The sequence below is a fragment of the Macaca nemestrina genome, chromosome 8 (genome assembly GCF_043159975.1).
Source record: "Macaca nemestrina isolate mMacNem1 chromosome 8, mMacNem.hap1, whole genome shotgun sequence".
In the NCBI taxonomy this organism is placed as follows: Eukaryota; Metazoa; Chordata; class Mammalia; order Primates; family Cercopithecidae; genus Macaca; species Macaca nemestrina.
In genome coordinates this window covers 60,127,554-60,145,738 of record NC_092132.1, presented here as the reverse complement: position 1 = coordinate 60,145,738, position 18,185 = coordinate 60,127,554, and the positions used below count along the sequence as shown (strand labels likewise).

The 18,185-nt window shown below is 38.4% G+C and overlaps 1 protein-coding gene across 3 annotated transcripts in view; it reads left to right on the top strand.

Annotated features, from left to right (window-relative positions):
* The window catches only part of LOC105477135 (E2F transcription factor 5), a 45,335-nt gene that overhangs the window by 8,254 nt on the left and 18,896 nt on the right, over positions 1-18,185 (top strand). The gene's annotated exons all lie outside the window — the stretch shown is intronic.

The following is an 18,185-nucleotide window of genomic DNA, read 5'->3' as shown; positions in this document are numbered from 1 at the left end:
TTTTGGGAAGAGTGATTTAAAAACTTTATTACAGAAAATCAGTGCATCCAGTGTCCCCAAATACATTTGTGACAAGAACAGACACACACAGGAGATACAGACAGTAGTCACTACATCATAGCCTTGTTCTTTCCAAAGGATAAAACATCATTCAAGAATGGGGTGAGGTGGTTAGAGGGAGCAGGTACTATCCTTTTAAATGGAAAAAAAAAAGCAACAGGTTGGCATCTTAAGAACACATATGGTGGACCCAGAAATCAAACTAAGCCTAAGCGTTAGGTAACATCATGCCACTTACAGCATCTCCGAGAAACTAGGGCATTACTCCATTAGAGGAACAATCTTGTGGCAGTGTGAAAATGTTGAGTAGTGGTCTTGCTGCACCAGCTAGTGGACCAAGTGGCCTCAACTTGACAGCCTCTTTAAAACTCAGTGTTTGCCTAATCAAAGATCATTTGACAAAACTGCTTCCCCACTTCTGCTTAGCTACTTTGGAAGCACAAAAGTTACCCCTTTCCATACTTTGCCTTTCCCTGGTTGGTACGTCTAGTTACGAGATAGACAGGTACCACTTAACAAATCACTCCCTTTTGACTACAGGTTGTTTCTCTTCCATATTTGATGAGGCTAACATCCCGCATTTTTCTTAGCACAGTATAGGCTGGTGCAAAAGTAACTGTGGTTTTTGCAATTTAATCACAAAAACCACAATTACTTTTGCACTAACCTAGTACAATATGTTACGAGCTACACTCACCATATTTTACAATAGATTGCTTGAACTTCTTTCTAATTGAAATTTGTATCCTTTGACCAATACCTCCCCAACCACTCCTCCCTGCCCCGCCCAAGGCCCAGGTAACCATCATGCTACTCTCTACTTCTATGAGATCAACATTTTTACATTCCACATTTGGGTGAGATCATGTGGTGTTTCTCTTTCTGTGCCTGATTTATTTTGTTTAACATAATGTTCAGTTCCAGTGGGTTCAGTTCCAAACCACCACAATAAGATGAATATTGCAATAAAATGAGTCCCACAGATTTTTTTGTTTCCCAGTGCATAGAAAAGTTACATTTACACTATACTTTATTAAGTATGCAGTAGCATGTCTTAAAAAGAAGTGTACAGACCTTAATTAGAAAATCCTATATTGTTTAAAGATGTTAATGATCATCTGAGCCTGCATTAAGTCAATCGTTTTGATGGTAGAGATCTTGCCTCAATGTTGATGGCTGCTGACTAATCAGGGTATGGTGGCTGAAGGTTGGGGTGGCTGTGGCAATTTTTTAAAAGAAGACAAAAATGAAGTTTGCAACATCAATTGACTCTTCCTTTCACAAAAGATTTCTCTGTAGCAAAGATTTCTCTGTAGCATAAAATGCTGTTTGATGGCATTTTACCCACATTAGAACTTCTTTCAAAATTGGAGTCAGCCCTCTCAAACCTTCTTGTGCTTTATCAACTAAACTTGTGAAATATTTAAAATCCTCTGTTGTCATTTCAACGATGTTCACAGCATCTTCACTAGGAGTAAATTCCATCTCAAGAAACCACTTCCTTTGCCCATCCATCATACGCCAGTATTCATCTATTACAGTTTCATCATAAGATTGCAGCAATTCAGTCACATCTTCAGGCTTCACTTCTAGTTCTATTGCTTTTTTTAAATTGAATCTTTAGTTTCCTCCACTGAAGTCCTGAACACCTCAAAGTCATTCATGAGGGTTGGAATCAACTTCTTCCAAACTTCTATTAATATGGATATTTTTGCCTCCTCTCATGAATTATGGATGTTCATAATGGTATCTAGAATGGTGAATCCTTTCCAGAAAGCTATACTTTGTCCAGATCCGTCAGAGGAATCAATATCTGTGGCAGCTATAGGTTTACAAAATGTGTTTCAAAAGAAAACTTGAAAGTCAGAATTACTCCTTCATTCATGGGCTGGAGAATGGAGGTTGTATTAGCAGGCATGAAAACAACATTAATCTCTTTGTTCATCTCCATCAGACCTCTTGGGTGATCAGGTGCATTGTCAAAGAGCAGTAATATTTTAAAGGAATCTTGTTTTCTGAGTAGGTCTTAACAGCAGGCTGAAAATATTTAGTAAACCACACTGTAAACAGATGTACTGTCATCCAGGATTTGTTGTTCCATTTATAGAGCACAGGCAGAGGAGATTTAATATCAATCATAAGGGCCCTAGGACTTTTGGAATGCTAAATGAACATTGGCTTCAACTTAAAGTCACCAACTGCATTCAACCCTAACAAGAGACTCAGCCTGTCCTTTGGAGCTTTGAAGCCATGCATTGACTTCTCTAGCTATGAAAGTCCTATATGCCATCGTCTTCCAATAGAAGGCTTTTTTGTCTACGTTGAAAATCTGTGGTTTAGTCTAACCACTTCGTCAATTATCTTAGCTAGATCTTCTAGGTAACTTGCTACAGCTTCTACATCAGCACTTGTTTCACTACATTAGCACTTGTGGTTTGCAAATTTATGTTATGGAAATGGCTTCCTTAAACTTCATGAACCAACCTAGCTTCCAACTTCTCTTCTTCAGCTTTCTCATCTCTCTCAACCTTCATAGAATTGAAGAGAGTTAGAGCCTTCCTCTGGATTAGGCTTTGGCTTGCAGGAATGTAGTGGCTAGTTTTATCTTCTATTCAGACCACTCAAACTTTCTCCATATCAGCAATAAGCCTTTTTCACGTTCTTATCATTAATGTGTTCACCTGGAGTAGCACTTTTAAGTTCGCTCAAGTACTTTTCCTTTGCATCTGCAACTTGGCTAAGTGTTTACCTCAGTAGGTCTCGCTTTCGGCTTGTCTTGGCTTCTGACATGGCTTCTTCACTAAACTTAATCATATCTAGGTTTTGATTTAAAATGGAAGACATATGACTCTTCCTTTTACTTGGACACTTAGAGGCCATTATAGGGTTATTAACTGGCCTAATTTCAATATTGTTTTGTCTGAGGGAATAGGGAGGCCCATGGAGACAGACAGAGACAGGAGAATGGCCAGGAGTGGAGCAGTCAGAAGATACACAACATTTGTTGAATTAGTTCATAGTCTTATGTGGGTGCAGTTTCTCCTACTCCAGAACAGTTACAATAGTAACATCAAAGATCACTAATCACAGATCCCAATAACAGATATAATAATAGTGAAAAAGTTTGAAATATTGTAAGAATTACCAAAATGTGATACTGAGACATGAAGTGAGCACATGCTGTTGCAAAAATGGTGCCAATAAACTTGCTTGATGCAGGGTTGCCACAAAACTCCAATTGGTACAAAACACAGTATCTGTTAGCACAAAAAATAGTAGTGCAATGAAAGGAGGTAGGTCTGTATATACCACATTTTCTTTCTCCATTCATTCACTGATGGATATTTTAAGTTGATTCCATATCCTGGCTACTCTGAATAATGCTGCAGTGAACACAGGAGTGCAGCTATCTCCTTGAAATACTGATTTCATTTTCCTTGGATATATATTCAGCAGTAGGATTGCTGGGTCATACGGTAGTTCTAATTTTAGTTTTTAAAAGAACCTCCATACTGTTTTTATAATGGCTCTGCTTATTTCCATTCCCATCTCCAATATGCAAGGGCTCCATTTTCTCCACATCCTTGTCAATACCTGTTATCTTTTGTCTTTGATTATAGCCATTCTAACAGGTATGAGGTGATATCTCATTGTGGTTTTAATTTTCATTTCCCTAATTATTAGTGATATTAAGCATTTTTTCCATATACACATTGACTTACTGTATGTCTTCTTTTGAGAAATGTGTAAAAAAAGTTCATAAACTCATAAATTCTTTTTGACCTACAAAAAGACAGGCACACAATAATAGTGGCAGACTTCAACACCCCACTAGCAGTGTTAGATCACTGAAGAAGAAAAATTGAGGAGGAGGGGCTCCTCCCTAACTCATTCTATGAAGCCAGCATCATCCTGATACCAAAATCTGGCAGAGACACAATGAAAAAAGAAAATTTCAGGCCAGTATCCGTGATGAACATAGATACAAAAATTTTTAACAAAATACTAGCAAACCAAATCCAAAAGGACACCAAAAAGCTAATACACCATGATCAAGTAGGCTCTATTCCTAGGATGCTAGGTGGGTTCAACATATGCAAATCAGTAAATGTAATTCACCTAAACAGAATTAAAAGCGAAAAGTATATGATCATCTCAATAGACACAGAAAAAAACTTTCCAGTAAATGCAACATCCCCTTATGGTAAAAAAACAAACAAACAAACAAAACACACACATACACACACACAACAGATTAGGTGTCAAAGGAACATGCCTCAAAATAATAAGAACCATCTATGACAGACTCATAGCCAACATCATACTGAATGGGCAAAAGCTGGAACCATTCCCCTTGAGAGCCAGAACAAGACAAGGATGCCCACTGTCACCCCTCCTTTTGAACATAGTAGTAGAAGTCCTAGCCAGAGAAATCAGGCAAGGGAAAGAAATACAGGGCATCCAAATAGGAAAATAAGTCAAAGTATTTCTCTTTGCCGATGATATGATTCTATACCTAGAAAGCCCTAAAGACTCTGCCAAAAGGCTCCTAACACTGATAAATGACTTCAGCAAAAGTTTCAGGATTCAATAATCAATGCAAAAAAAAATTAGTAGCATTTCTGAACACCAGTAACATTCAAGCTGAGACTCAAGAACACAATCCCATTTACAATTGCCACAAAAAAATTCAGTTACCTAGGAATACAGCTAATCAATAATGTGAAAGATCTCTTACAAGGAGAACTAGAAAACACTGCTGAGACATCAGAAATGACACAAGTGAATGGAAAAACATTCCATGCTCATGGACTGGAACAATCAGTATCTTTAAAATAGGTATGCTACCTAAGGCAATTTACAGATTCAATGCTATTCTTACCAAACTACCAATGTCACAGAATTACCAACAACTACTATAAGATTTATATGGAACCAAAAAGCCCAAATAGCAATCCTAAGCAAAAAGAACAAGGCTGAAAGCATCACATTACCTGACTTCAAACTACACTATAAGGCTACAGCAATCAAAACAGCATGGTACTGGAACAAAAACAGACACATAGACCAATGGAACAGAATAGAGAACCCAGAAATAAACCTGTACACCTACAACCTTCTGATTTTCAACAAAGCCAACCAAAAAAAGCAATTGGGAAAGGATTCCCTATTTAATAAATAGTGCTGGAATAACTGACTAGCCATATGCTAAATAATGAAACTGGACCCCTACCTTTCACCATGTAAAACAATTAAGATGGATAAAAGACTTAAATGTAAGATGTCAAACTATAAAAATTCTAGAAGAGGCCGGGTGCAGTGGCTCATGCCTGTAATCCGAGCACTTTGGGAGGCTGAGGCAGGTGGATCACGAGGTCAGGAGATCGAGACCATCCTGGTCTCGATCATTCTCTACTAGACCATTCTCTACTAGAAATACAAGAAAAAATTAGCTGGGCGTGGTGGCGGGCACCTGTAATCCCAGCTACTCGGGAGGCTGATGCAGGAGAATGGCATGAACCCTGGAGGCAGAGCTTGCAGTGAGCCGAGATTGCGCCACTGCACACCAGCCTGGACAACAGAGCGAGACTCTGTCTCAAAAAAAAAAAAAAAATTCTAGAAGAAAACCTAGGAAATCCCATTCTCAACACTGGTCTTGGCAAAGAAATTTTAGCTAAGTCCCCAAAAGCAATAGCAACACAAACAAAAATTGACAAGTGGGACCTAATTAAAATAAAGAGCTTCTGCACAGCAAAAGAAACCATCAGCCTACAGAGTAAACAGACAACCTATAGAATGGGAGAAAATATTTGCAAACTATGCATCTGACAAGGTGAGATCTATAAGGAATCTATAAGGAACCATATAAAGAATCTATAAGGAACTTAAATCAGCAAGCATAAAACAACCCCATTAAAAAATGGGCAAAGGCGGGAGGCAGAGGTTGCAGTGAGCCGAAACTGCACCACTGCACCCCAGCCTGGGCAACAGGGTGAGACCATGTCTTTAAAAAAAAAAAAAAAAAAAAAGGCAGCAAAGGATATTAACAGACACTTCTCAAAAGAAGATACACAAGTGGCCAACAAATATGAAAAAATGCTTATGATCACTAATCAGAGATGCAAGTCAAAACCATACTGAGATACTGTCTCATACTAGTCAGAATGGCTATTATAAAGTCAGATAATAACACACACTGGCAAGACTGTGGAGAAAATGTAATGCTTATACTCTGTTGGTGGGAATGTAAATTAATTCAGCCACAGTGGAAGGCAGTTTGGAGATTTCTCAAGGAACTAAGAATTGAACTACCATTCGATCCAGCAATTCCATTACTGAATATATACCCAAAAGAAAACAAATCATTCTACCAAAAAGACACATGGACTCACGAGTTCATAGACGTGGAACCAACGTAGGTGCCCATCAAGGGTGAATTGGATAAAGAAAGTGTGGTACGTATATGGCATGGAATACTACGTAGCCATAAAAAGAATGAAACTATGTCCTTTGTAGCAACATGGATGCAGCTAGAGGCCATAATCCTAAGTAAATTCATGCAGGAACAGAAAACCAAATATGGCATGTTCTCACTTATAAATGTGAGCTAAACACTGAGTACAGATGGACATAAAGATGGGGCCAATAGATACTGTATACTACTAGAGAGGAGAGGCATGCAGGGGAGTATGGATTGAAAAGTCACCAATTGGTTATTGTACTCACTGCATGGTTGACAGGATCTGCACCCCAAACCTCAGCATCATGTAGTATACCAGTGTAACAAACCTGCACATGTATCCCCTCTGTCTAAAATAAAGGTTGAAATTCAAAACAAACAAACACAGAAAACAACTCAGTTTTGTTGATCTATATTTCTAGCCTGCATTTCATTTATTCCTGCCCTGATCATTATTATTTTCTTTTTTCTATTAACTTTGAGCTTAGTTTGTTCTTGTCTTTCTAGTTCCTTGAAGTATGTTAGGTTATTTGAGATACTTTTTAATGTAGACATTTGTTGCTATGAAATTCCCTCTTAGTTTTCTCTAACAGTCCAAGTATTTAAAAAAAAAAAAAAATCCTGTTAGAACTGCTTTCGCTGTATTCCATAGCTTTTGTTATGTTGTTTCCATTTTCATTTGTTAAAGATACGTTAGGTTATTTGATATCTTTTTTGATGTAGACATTTGTTGCTATAAAATTCCCTCTTAGAATCCTCCCTAACTAATTTTATGAGGCCAGCATCATCCTGATACCAAAACCTGGCAGAGACACAACAAAAAAGGAAAATTTCAGGCCCATATCCCTGATGAACATTGATGTGAAAATCCTCAATAAAATACTGCAAACCAAATCCAGCAGCACATCAAAAACCTTATCCACCACGATCAAGTTGGCTTCATCCCTGGTATGCAAGGCTGGTTCAACATATGCAAATTAATAAAAGAGATCACATAAACAGAACCAATGACAAAAACCACATGATTATCTCAATAGATGCAGAAAAGGCCTTCAACAAAGTTCAACAGCCCTTCATGCTAAAAACTCTCAATAAACTATAGGTATCAGTGGAACGTATCTCAAAATAATAAGAGCACTTTATGACAACCCACAGCCAATATCATACTGAATGGGCAAAAACTAGAAGCATTCCCTTTGAAAACTGGCAGAAGACAAGGATGCTGCCTCTCACCACTCCTGTTCAACATAGAATTGGAAGTTCTGGCCAGGGTAATCAGGCAAGAGAAAGCAATAAATGGTATTCAAATAGGAAGAGAGGAAGTCAAATGGTCTCTGTTTGCAGATGACATTATTATATATTTAGAAAACCCCATCGTCTCAGCCCAGAATCTTCTTAAGCTGATAAGCAACTTCAGCAGTCTCAGGTTACAAAATCAATGTGCAAAAATCACAAGCATTCCTATACACCAATAACAGACAAACAGAGCACCAAATCATGAGTGAACTCCCATTCACAGTTGCTACTAAGAGAATAAAATACCTCAGAATCCAACTTACAAGGGATGTGAAGGACCTCTTCAAGGAGAACGACAAACCACTGCATAAGGAAATAAGAGAGGACACAAACAAATGGAAAAAACATTCCGTGTTCATGGATAGGAAGAATCAATATCGTAAAAATGGCCATACTGCGCAAGGTAGTATATAGATTCAATGCTATCCCCAAAAAGCTACCAATGACTTTCTTCACAGAATTGGAAAAAACTACTTTAAACTTCATATGGAACCAAAAAAGAGCCTGTATTGCCAAGACAATCCTAAGCCAAAAGAACAAAGCTGGAGGCATCATGCTACCTGACTTCAAACTATACTACAAGGCTACAGTAACCAAAACAGCATGGTACTGGTACCAAAACAGATATATAGACAAATGGAACAGAACAGATGCCTCAGAAATAACACCACACATCTATGACCATCTGATCTTTGACAAACCCAACACAAACAAGCAATGGGGAAAAGATGCTCTATTTAATAAATGATGTTGGGAAAACTGGCTAGCCATATGCAGAAAACTGAAACTGGATCCCTTCCTTACACCTGATACAAAAATTAACTCAAGATGGATTAAAGACTTAAACATAGGATCTAAAACCAGAAAAATCCTAGAAGAAAACCTAGGCAATACCATTCAGGACATACGCATGAACAAAGATTTCATGACTAAAACACCAAAAGCAATGGCAACAAAAGCCAAAATTGACAAATGGGATCTAACTAAAGAGCTTCTGCACAGCAAAAGAAACTATCATCACAATGAACAGGCAACCTACAGAATTGGGAGAAAATCTTTGCAATCTACCCATCTGACAAAGGGCTCATACCCAGGATCTACAAAGAACTTAAACAAATTTATAAGAAAAAAACAATCCTATCAAAAAGTGGGTAAAGGATATGAACAGACACTTCTCAAAAGAAGATATTTATGCGGCCAACAAATATATGAAAAAATGCTCATCATCACTGGTCATTAGAGAAATGCATATCAAAACCACAGTGAGATACCATCTCACACCAGTTAGAATGGCAATCATTAAAAAGTCAGGAAACAACAGATGCTGGAGAGGATGTGGAGAAATAGGAATGCTTTTACACTGTTGGTGGGAGTGTAAATGAGTTCAACCACTGTGGAAGACAGTGTGGCAATTCCTCAAGGATCTAGAACTAGAAATACCGTTTGACCCAGTGATCCCATTACTGGGTATATACCCAAAGGAGTATAAATCATTCTGTGATAAAGACACATGCACACATATGTTTATTGCAGCACTATTCACAATAGCAAAGACTTGGAACAAACCCAAATGTCCATCAATGATAGACTGGATTAAGAAAATGTGGCACATACACACCATGGAATACTGCACAGCCATAAAAAAGGATGAGTTGATGTCCTTTGCAGGGATGTGGATGAAGCTGGAAACCATCATTCTCAGCAAATTATCACAAGAACAGAAAACCAAACACCACATGTTATCACTCACAAGTGGGAGCTGAACAAGGAGAACACATGGACACAGGGAGGGGAACATTACACACTGGGGCCTGTTGGGGGATGGGGGGCTACGGGAGGGATAGCATTAAGAGAAATATGTAATGTAGGTGCAGGTTGATGGTTGCAGCAAACCACCATGGCACGTGTATACCTATGTAACAAAACTGCACGTTCTGCACATGTACCCCAGAACTTAAAGTATATATGTATATATTAAAAATTCCCTCTTAGTTTTCTCTGACAATCCAAGCATTAAAAAAAAAAAAAAACCCTGTTAGAACTGCTTTTGCTGTATTTCATAGATTTTGTTATATCGTTTCCATTTTCATTTGTTATTTTTCAATTTCCCTTTATATTTTTTCATTGACTCGTTAGTTGTTTAAGAGCATGTTGTTTTTAAATTTCCATGTATTTGTGAATATTCTGTAGTTTCTCTTGTTAATGATTGTGGTCAGAAAAGATACTTGTAATTATCTCAGTCTTTTAGAATTTGTTATGATTGGTTTTTTGGCCTCATATATAATCTAACCTGGAGAATGTTCCATGTGCAGTTGAGAAGAATGTGTATTCTACTACTGTTGGATGGATGTTAGGTTCATTTGATCTGGAGTATAGTTTATGTTTGATATTTTCTTATTGACTTTCTTTTTGATCTTTCCATTATTGGAAGTGGGCTGTTGAAATCCCCTACTATTATTACTGTTTATTTCTCCATTCAGATTGATGCTTTCTTTATATATTTAGGTGCTGCAATATTGGGTTCACACATATTTACAATTGTTATATCTCCTGTTGCTGAATTGACCGTTTTATTATTAGATAGTGACCTTTGTATCTTTTTATAGTTTTTGACTTAAAATCTATTTAATCTGATATATGTATAGCCACACCTGCTTTCTTTTGGTTTCTATTTGCATGGAGTATATTTTTCCATTCCTTCATTTTCGGTCTGTGTCCTTACAGGTGAAGCAAGCCTCTTATAGGCAGCATAAAGTTGAGTCTTTTTAAAAAAATCCATTTAACTACTTTGCCTTTTTATTGGAGAACTTAATTAACACTTACATTCAAGGTTATCATTTATAGGTAAGGAGTTAATACTGTCATTTTGTTGTTTTATAGTTGTTTTGTAGACATTTTCTTCCTTTACCTCTATCTTCTTTTGTGGCTAAATTATGTTGTTGTCTAGTGGTATGTTTTGATTCCTTGCCTTTTTATGTATCTGCTATAGGTTTTTGTTTTGTTGTTACCATGAGGCTTACAAAAGAAATATCTTACAATGGGGTATTTTAAGCTGATAACAACTTTGATCACATAAAAACAAAAACAAACAAAAAAACCTTAACAACAAAAAAGCCTCTACACTTTTATTCCAGTCCCCTCCTCACATTTTGAATATTTGATGTTACAAGTTTTATCTTTTTATATTGTCTATTGCTTAACAAATTATTGTGGCTATTATGATTTTTAATAGTTTTGTCTTTTAACTTTTATACAAAATCCAGAATACTTTAATTCTGTGATGATGCTGCATAAATCGCTTATATCTTTAGTCAGTGTACTTACTTTTAACAGTGAGTTTTAGACTTTGAGATTGTTTTGTGTTACTCCTTAGCATCCTTTTTTTTTTGAGCTTGAAGACCTCCCTTTACCATTTCTTGTAAAACAGTTCTGGTAGTCATTAATTCCCTCATCTTCTGTTTTTCTGGAACAGGCTTTATCTCTTCTTCATTTCTGAAGGACAGCTTTGTTGGGTTTGGTATTCTTGGCTGGCAGGGCTTCTTTCAGCACTTTGAGCACTGAGGCAGGCCAGAAGCTTGGGGCAGATGTGGCCAGCACAGGAGTGGTGCACATCTGAAGCCAAAGTTCACTGAGATATCCCTGGTGTTGTGAGATGTCCAGAGCCCTGGACTGCTGACATCAGCCTGGCATTGGTGCAGCCCAGAAATTGAGTTTGCCATGAAAGCCTGAAGCCTGGGGCTATGTGATCCTGCTTGGCACCAGGCTGGGTCTAGAGCTTCAGTCCATGGGTACTAGCCTGGAACAGGGGGTTGTGGTGGTCTCACCAGTGTTGGGTTTTACTTTGGCAATCCTAGCATTGGTGCTAAAGGGATGGTGTTTCTCTCCTTGCCATGCTTCTTAGGGTTGAGGGAAGGATGACGGGGTAATATAAAACTTCCCTTCTTACCCTCTTCAATGTGACTTTTCTTAATATTGTGCTGCATCCAGATAGTATAATCTCTCACATGGCTTACTTAGCTCTTGTGAAGGTATGCTATAGCATGGATACTTGTTCAAATTGATGTTTCTGCTGGGGAAAGTTGCTGAAGAGTCCTACTCTGCCATCTTGCTCCATCTCTTCCTAAATAAATCATTGTTTTAATTTTGCCAGTGAAGACTGACTGTTCTCAATTAAGAGTCCATAAGTTTCCTTTTACATCTTAATATTTTTGTGAAAGTGAGGATATAATTTCTGATGTTCCTTTTCCAACCTTAAATGCAATCACTGAAGTAACATACAAATAGTAGAAAGCTTGGGAAAAGGTTAATATAGTCTAGAGTAAAACTTGCCCAGTATACAACACTCACGGAGAACTACTGTCAACAATTTTTAGCATTTTCCATTTCTTACATCTTTTTATAGCTGAGATCAAATGTTTATTTTTCCTACTTATTAATATTATTATAATTTTTGAGGCAGAGTGTCTCTCTGTCACCCAGGCTGGAATGCAGTGGTGAGATCTCGACTTACTGCAACCTCCACCACCGGGCTCAAGCGATTCTCCTGCCTCAGCCACCCAAGTAGCTGGAATTACAGGCGTGCACCACCACACCTGGGTAATTTTTGTATTTGGGTAGAGACGGGGTTTCGTCATGTTGGCCAGGCTGGTTTTGAAGTCATGGCCCCAAGTGATCCGCCCACCTCAGTCTCTGAAAGTGCTGGGATTATAAGGCATGAGCCACTGTACCCAACCTGTTTTTCCAAATTGTAAACATGATTTAGAATGTCTTCATAATTGGCCGGGCGCGGTGGCTCAAGCCTGTAATCCCAGCACTTTGGGAGGCCGAGACGGGCGGATCACGAGGTCAGGAGATCGAGACCATCCTGGCTAACACGGTGAAACCCCGTCTCTACTAAAATACAAAAAAAAAAAAAAACTAGCCGGGCGAGGTGGCGGGCGCCTGTAGTCCCAGCTACTCGGGAGGCTGAGCCAGGAGAATGGCGTGAACCCGGGAGGCGGAGCTTGCAGTGAGCTGAGATCCGGCCACTGCACTCCAGCCTGGGCGACAGAGCCAGACTCCGTCTCAAAAAAAAAAAAAAAAAAAAAAAAGAATGTCTTCATAATTTTGATCTGTCATATTACCCAGAGTTAGCCATTCTTATTAGTAGGCATATACGTTTTTGTGTTTTTTTCCTATTTCATACAACAAATGTGTTCACAGATATGTGCCCCATTGTTCTTTATTTTAGTAGTTTCCAGATTATAGTTATCAGAAAAAGAGAAATGGGCAGTTCCACACTTTTCACACTGTGAGGGGTGTTTGGAAGCACCTACCTGAGCCTTGAGGATTGGTGATACAAAAGCCATAAAAGGCTTCAGGGAGTAGCTGGGAACTGACCTAGGAATTCCGATGTTATCAATATATATCAAATTTAAGAATTTAAGGTTATATTACACCTCTACTTAGAACAACATTCAGACACCTACAACATCCTGCCTAGTCTGGCCCTCCTTCCTCTCTCACCTGGTCTATGCACTCCCTCTTAGATGACTCCAGTCTCACTGACTGTTTCAGCACTCTCACATGCCCTCTTCTCCCACCTCAGGGCTGCTGCACAGGCGTTTCCTACTGCCTGAAATGGACTTCTGCATGTGTGTAAACACACATGCACACACACCACCACTACCACTGTACCACACATATACAAACACACACTGGCCACTTCTCTAAACTGTCTGATCTGTTTTTGTTTTTTTTTTTTTTTTCCTTCTTTTAGATGTTTTTGTAGGCAGATCAGTGGTCCCTCAAAGATGTTCATGTCCTAATTCCCAGGACCTGTGAATATGTTCAGTTACATAGGAAAGGGGAACTAAGGTCAAAGTTGCTAATCAGCTGATTTTAAGATGGGGAGATTATTCTTTCTTTTTTTCTTTTCTTTTTTTTTTTTTTTTGAGACGGAGTTGCCTGGGCTGAAGTGCAATGGCATGATCTCGGCTCACTGCAACCTCCGCCTCCTGGGTTCAAGCAATTCTCCTGTCTCAGCCTCCCAAGTAGCTGGGACTAAAGGTGCCCGCCACCATGCCTGGCTGATTTTTGTATTTTCAGTAGAGACACTCAGGTTTCACCATATTGGTCAGGCTGGTCTCGAACTCATGACCTCAAGTGATTCTCCTGCCTCGGCCTTCTAAAGTGCTGGGATTACAGGCGTGAGCCACCACGCCCGGCCAAGATGGGGAGATTTTTCCTGGAATATATGGCTGGGCCTGTTGTAATCAGAAAGTTCTTAAAAGTGGAAGAAGAGAGTGAGAACCAAAGAGGTGGAAGCTTGAAAATGACCTTTCTGCTGTTGGAAGACGGGGTCATGAGCCAGGAAGTGTGATAGCCTCTAGAAGCTGGAAAGGCAAAGAAATGGATTCTTCCTTAGAGCATCTAGAAGGAGCACAGCCTTATCAATGTTTTGATTTTAGATCAGTGAGATCCATTTTGGACTTCTGATCTATAGAACTATTAGATAATAAATTTGTGCTACTATTCAACCATAAAAAAAGAAGGAAATCCTGTCAGTTTTTGACATCATGGATGAACCTGGAGGATGTTTTGTTAAGCAAATAAGCCAGGCACAGAAAGACACATGATCTCACTTACATATAGAGTCTAAAATAGTCAAATTCATAGAATCTAAGAATGGAATGGTGGTTACCAGGAGCTTGGGGAGATGTTAGTCAAAGGATACAAAATTTCAGTTAGACAAGAATAAATTTGAGAGATCTAATGCACATCATTGTGACTATCGTTAAAAACAATGTATTGCGTTCTTGAAAATTGCTAAGAGAATAGAATTTGAGTGTTCTCACCACAAAAAAAAGATCAGTATGTGAGATAATGGATGTTAACTGGCCTGATTTAGCCATTCTACAATGTATACATATTTCAAAACAACATTTTGTAAATGATAAATATGTACAATTTTTAATTGCCAATTTTATTTTAAAAATTTGCGTTGTCTTAAACAACTACATTTCTAGTCATTTGTGACAGTTAGCAATGGAAACTAAGGGAATATAGTGCATACAGAGGCTTGTCCTGACTCTTTCCTTAATCTGAAGTGACTAAAGTAGGTTCCTGCTTATTCTCCTTCTCAGCAACCTGGGTTTTTGCCTTACTATCCTTTATCACAGTATGGAATTACTTATTCCTTTGTTTGCCCATGTTTCGCTGTATGCCAGGGACCGTCTTCTGTATTACCAATGCTGACCCAGTCAGTCCATTATAAGCTTTCAACAAATAGCTATTAGTTTTTAGTTAAGTGAGAGGACATTCCTAGTCAGCAAGACAGTATATGACAGAGCCAAGAGGCAGAGAAAGATGTGGGTACATTTGAGAGGCTATAAATCAGATGACTGTTGCATGAAGAGAATATTGGATTGCAGGCAGATTTACAGACCTAAACTAGATTAGAGGCAGGGAGAATAAGAAATGGAGAGATTCTGGTGACTTCACATTGTGGAAGTGACAGAACCTGGTGCTGAGTCTATGGGAATAGGAAAGTGGAAATGACAGAACCTGGTGCTGAGTCTATGGGTATAGGAAAAATTATCAATGACTGCCATATTGCTGGCTTGGTCAACGGAGTAGATAGTGGTGATTTTCACTTAGAAGTTATCAAAAGGGAGAAAGAATTGAGAGGAATGGTATATTCAGTTCTGGACATGAATAAGATGCCTGTGGAACATCCTAGAGTAGGTCTCTGGCAGCCTATTGGAATTACAGATTTGGAACCCAAGATAAAGTTGAGGGCTTCCTGTCTGACTTGGATATGGTTGATTTATGAAGTTTATGTAAGGAAAATGGTGTTTAGCAGAAAGAGGAACAAGAATGGAACTCTGAAACACTAGTAGTTCAGTAACAGAGGGCAGAAGAAATGGAAAATAAGATAAGAGAAAAGCCTGAGGGTATGGTAACACCAAAACCAGGGAATGATGTTTTAGGGATGAGGGAGTAGCCAGCCAGTGTTGAGTGCTACAGAGGATGCAATAGGACTTCATAGTGTCCACTGGTTTTAGTAATAGAGGTAATTAACGTTCCAGAAAACATTTTGGGCTTTTAGACAGTTTATACTAAAGAATTACTGGAGCAGAACATAATAACCGTTTTTAAGTCCTTTACTTAATGTTGTCAAATTACAAAAAGATGAAATTAGTTTTCATTCCAATAGCAGCATATGATTGTGACCAACCATCTCACAGCATCAGAAGTAGCATGATATCTCTGAGTTTATGTCCTGACTTTATAATGTTTAGTGCCTTTGGGCAAGTTACTCAGCCTTGGTTTCCTCATTTGCAAAAATGGGACAATAATATTACCTACCTCATGTGGTTATGATTAAAGAGGTTATCAAAATGAGTTTTTACTTTTAAAGCACTTAAACAGCATCTGGTACATAGTAAATGCTACCTTGAAGTGTTTGTTGGATAAATGACAGATACATAGATGGATACATAAAATAAATGTTGGGTATTCTAATTTTCTCATATTTTGCAAATTTGAAAAGTAATGAAGAGTACTTTTTTTCAGTCAACTTTATATATATAATTTACAGACATTAAAATGCTCCTGGCTGGGCGCAGTGGCTCACGCCTGTAATCCCAGCACTTTGGGAGGCCGAGCGGGCAGATCGCTTGAAGTCAGGAGTTCGAGACCAGCCTGGCCAACGGGGTAAAACCCCATCTCTACTAAAAGTTAAAAAATTAGCTGGGCGTGGTGGTAGGTGCCTGTAATCCAGCTACTCGGGAGACTTAGGCAGGAGAATTGCTTGGACCCAGGTGGTGAAGGTTGCAGTGAGTGGAGATCACGCCACTGCACTCCAGCCTGGGCAACAGAGAGAGACTCCATCTCAATCAATCAATAAAATGTTCCTATTTTAAGCGAACAGTTAAATGAGTTTTGATAAATACTTGTACCTGAATGACCATCACCTCAACCACATGTGGAACATTCCCATCACCCCAAACAGTTCCTTTTTGTCTCCTCCCAGTCAGTCCTCAACTTTATCCTCAATCCCAAACAACCATCACTCTGCTTTCTTTCCTGTGAATTAGAATACTCTTTTCTAGAGTTTCATGTCAGTGAAATCGTACCATATGTACTCTGTGCTTAGCTTCTTTCACTTGGCATGTTTTTGGGATTCATTCATGTTGTAGCATGTACCACTGGTTCATTCCTTCCACTCCCCGAGTGGTATTTTGTTTTACGGAGGTACCACACTTTGCTTATGAATACATTTACTCTACTAAATGTATAGTTTTGGCTGTTATGAATACTGCTATGAATTCATGTATAAGCCTTCGTATAGATACACTTTTATTGTTTTAATGTGTATTCCTTTATTAACTCATTAAAAGTCTGAAAACTTTTTCAAGAATATTAACTTTTTTTTGTTTTTGTGAGTTCTGTATTTTGTCCATGTTTTATTTTGTGGTTTTTATATTTTCTTTTATATGTTTTAATTATTGAGATAGTCAAATCTGTTTTATTCTGTATATTCTTTTTTATTCTATATATTCTTCAGTTCCCATGAAGGAAATTTTTGACATTTTGCTGTATACGCATGTATGTTTGTGTATGTGTGTGCACAGTAATTTGGGAAGTTTTGATCAGTTTTGAGAATGGGCTGTTGGCAGTTATGAAGACAGCTAACATGAAAGTTGAGGTAAACTCAAATCGTAGTTCATATTCACTATAATTTCTTCAGGATTTTTTAGATTATTTAAAAATCCATGTGCATTCTAGTAGATTCTGTCTAGTACATTTTTCTTGAATATGACAAGTCTAGGTTCCTGACACCATTTGTTATCCTTTAGGCAATGAGATTTTGTGTATAACTTAGTTTTCTGATTAGTTTAGGTTTATCCCTGTTGTTTTTTTGTTTGTTTGTTTTTCTTTTTTTTTTTTTTTTTTGAGATGGAATCTCTGTCACCCAGGCTGGAGTGCAGTGGTGCGATCTCGGCTCACTGCAACCTCTGCTGCCCAGGTTCAAGCGATTTTCCTACCTCCGCCTCCCAAGTAGCTGGGATTACAGGCGCCTGCCACCGCACCTGGCTAATTTTTGTAGTTTTAGTAGAGACAGGGTTTCACCATCTTGGCTGGTCTTCAACTCCACCCGCCTCGGCCTCCCAAAGTGCTGGGATTACAGGTATGAGCCACTGTGCCCGGCCCTCTTTGTTTTTTTTTTTTTGTTTTTTTTTTAATTTTTAAAATTTTTGTAGAATTTAATACCATGCCCGGCCATGCCAGACACTCTTCTGTTTCAAATATTATACTCATTTAGTCCTCACAGCAACAATATCTTCATAGTTATCTTACAGATGAAGAATTTGAGGCTAAGTAG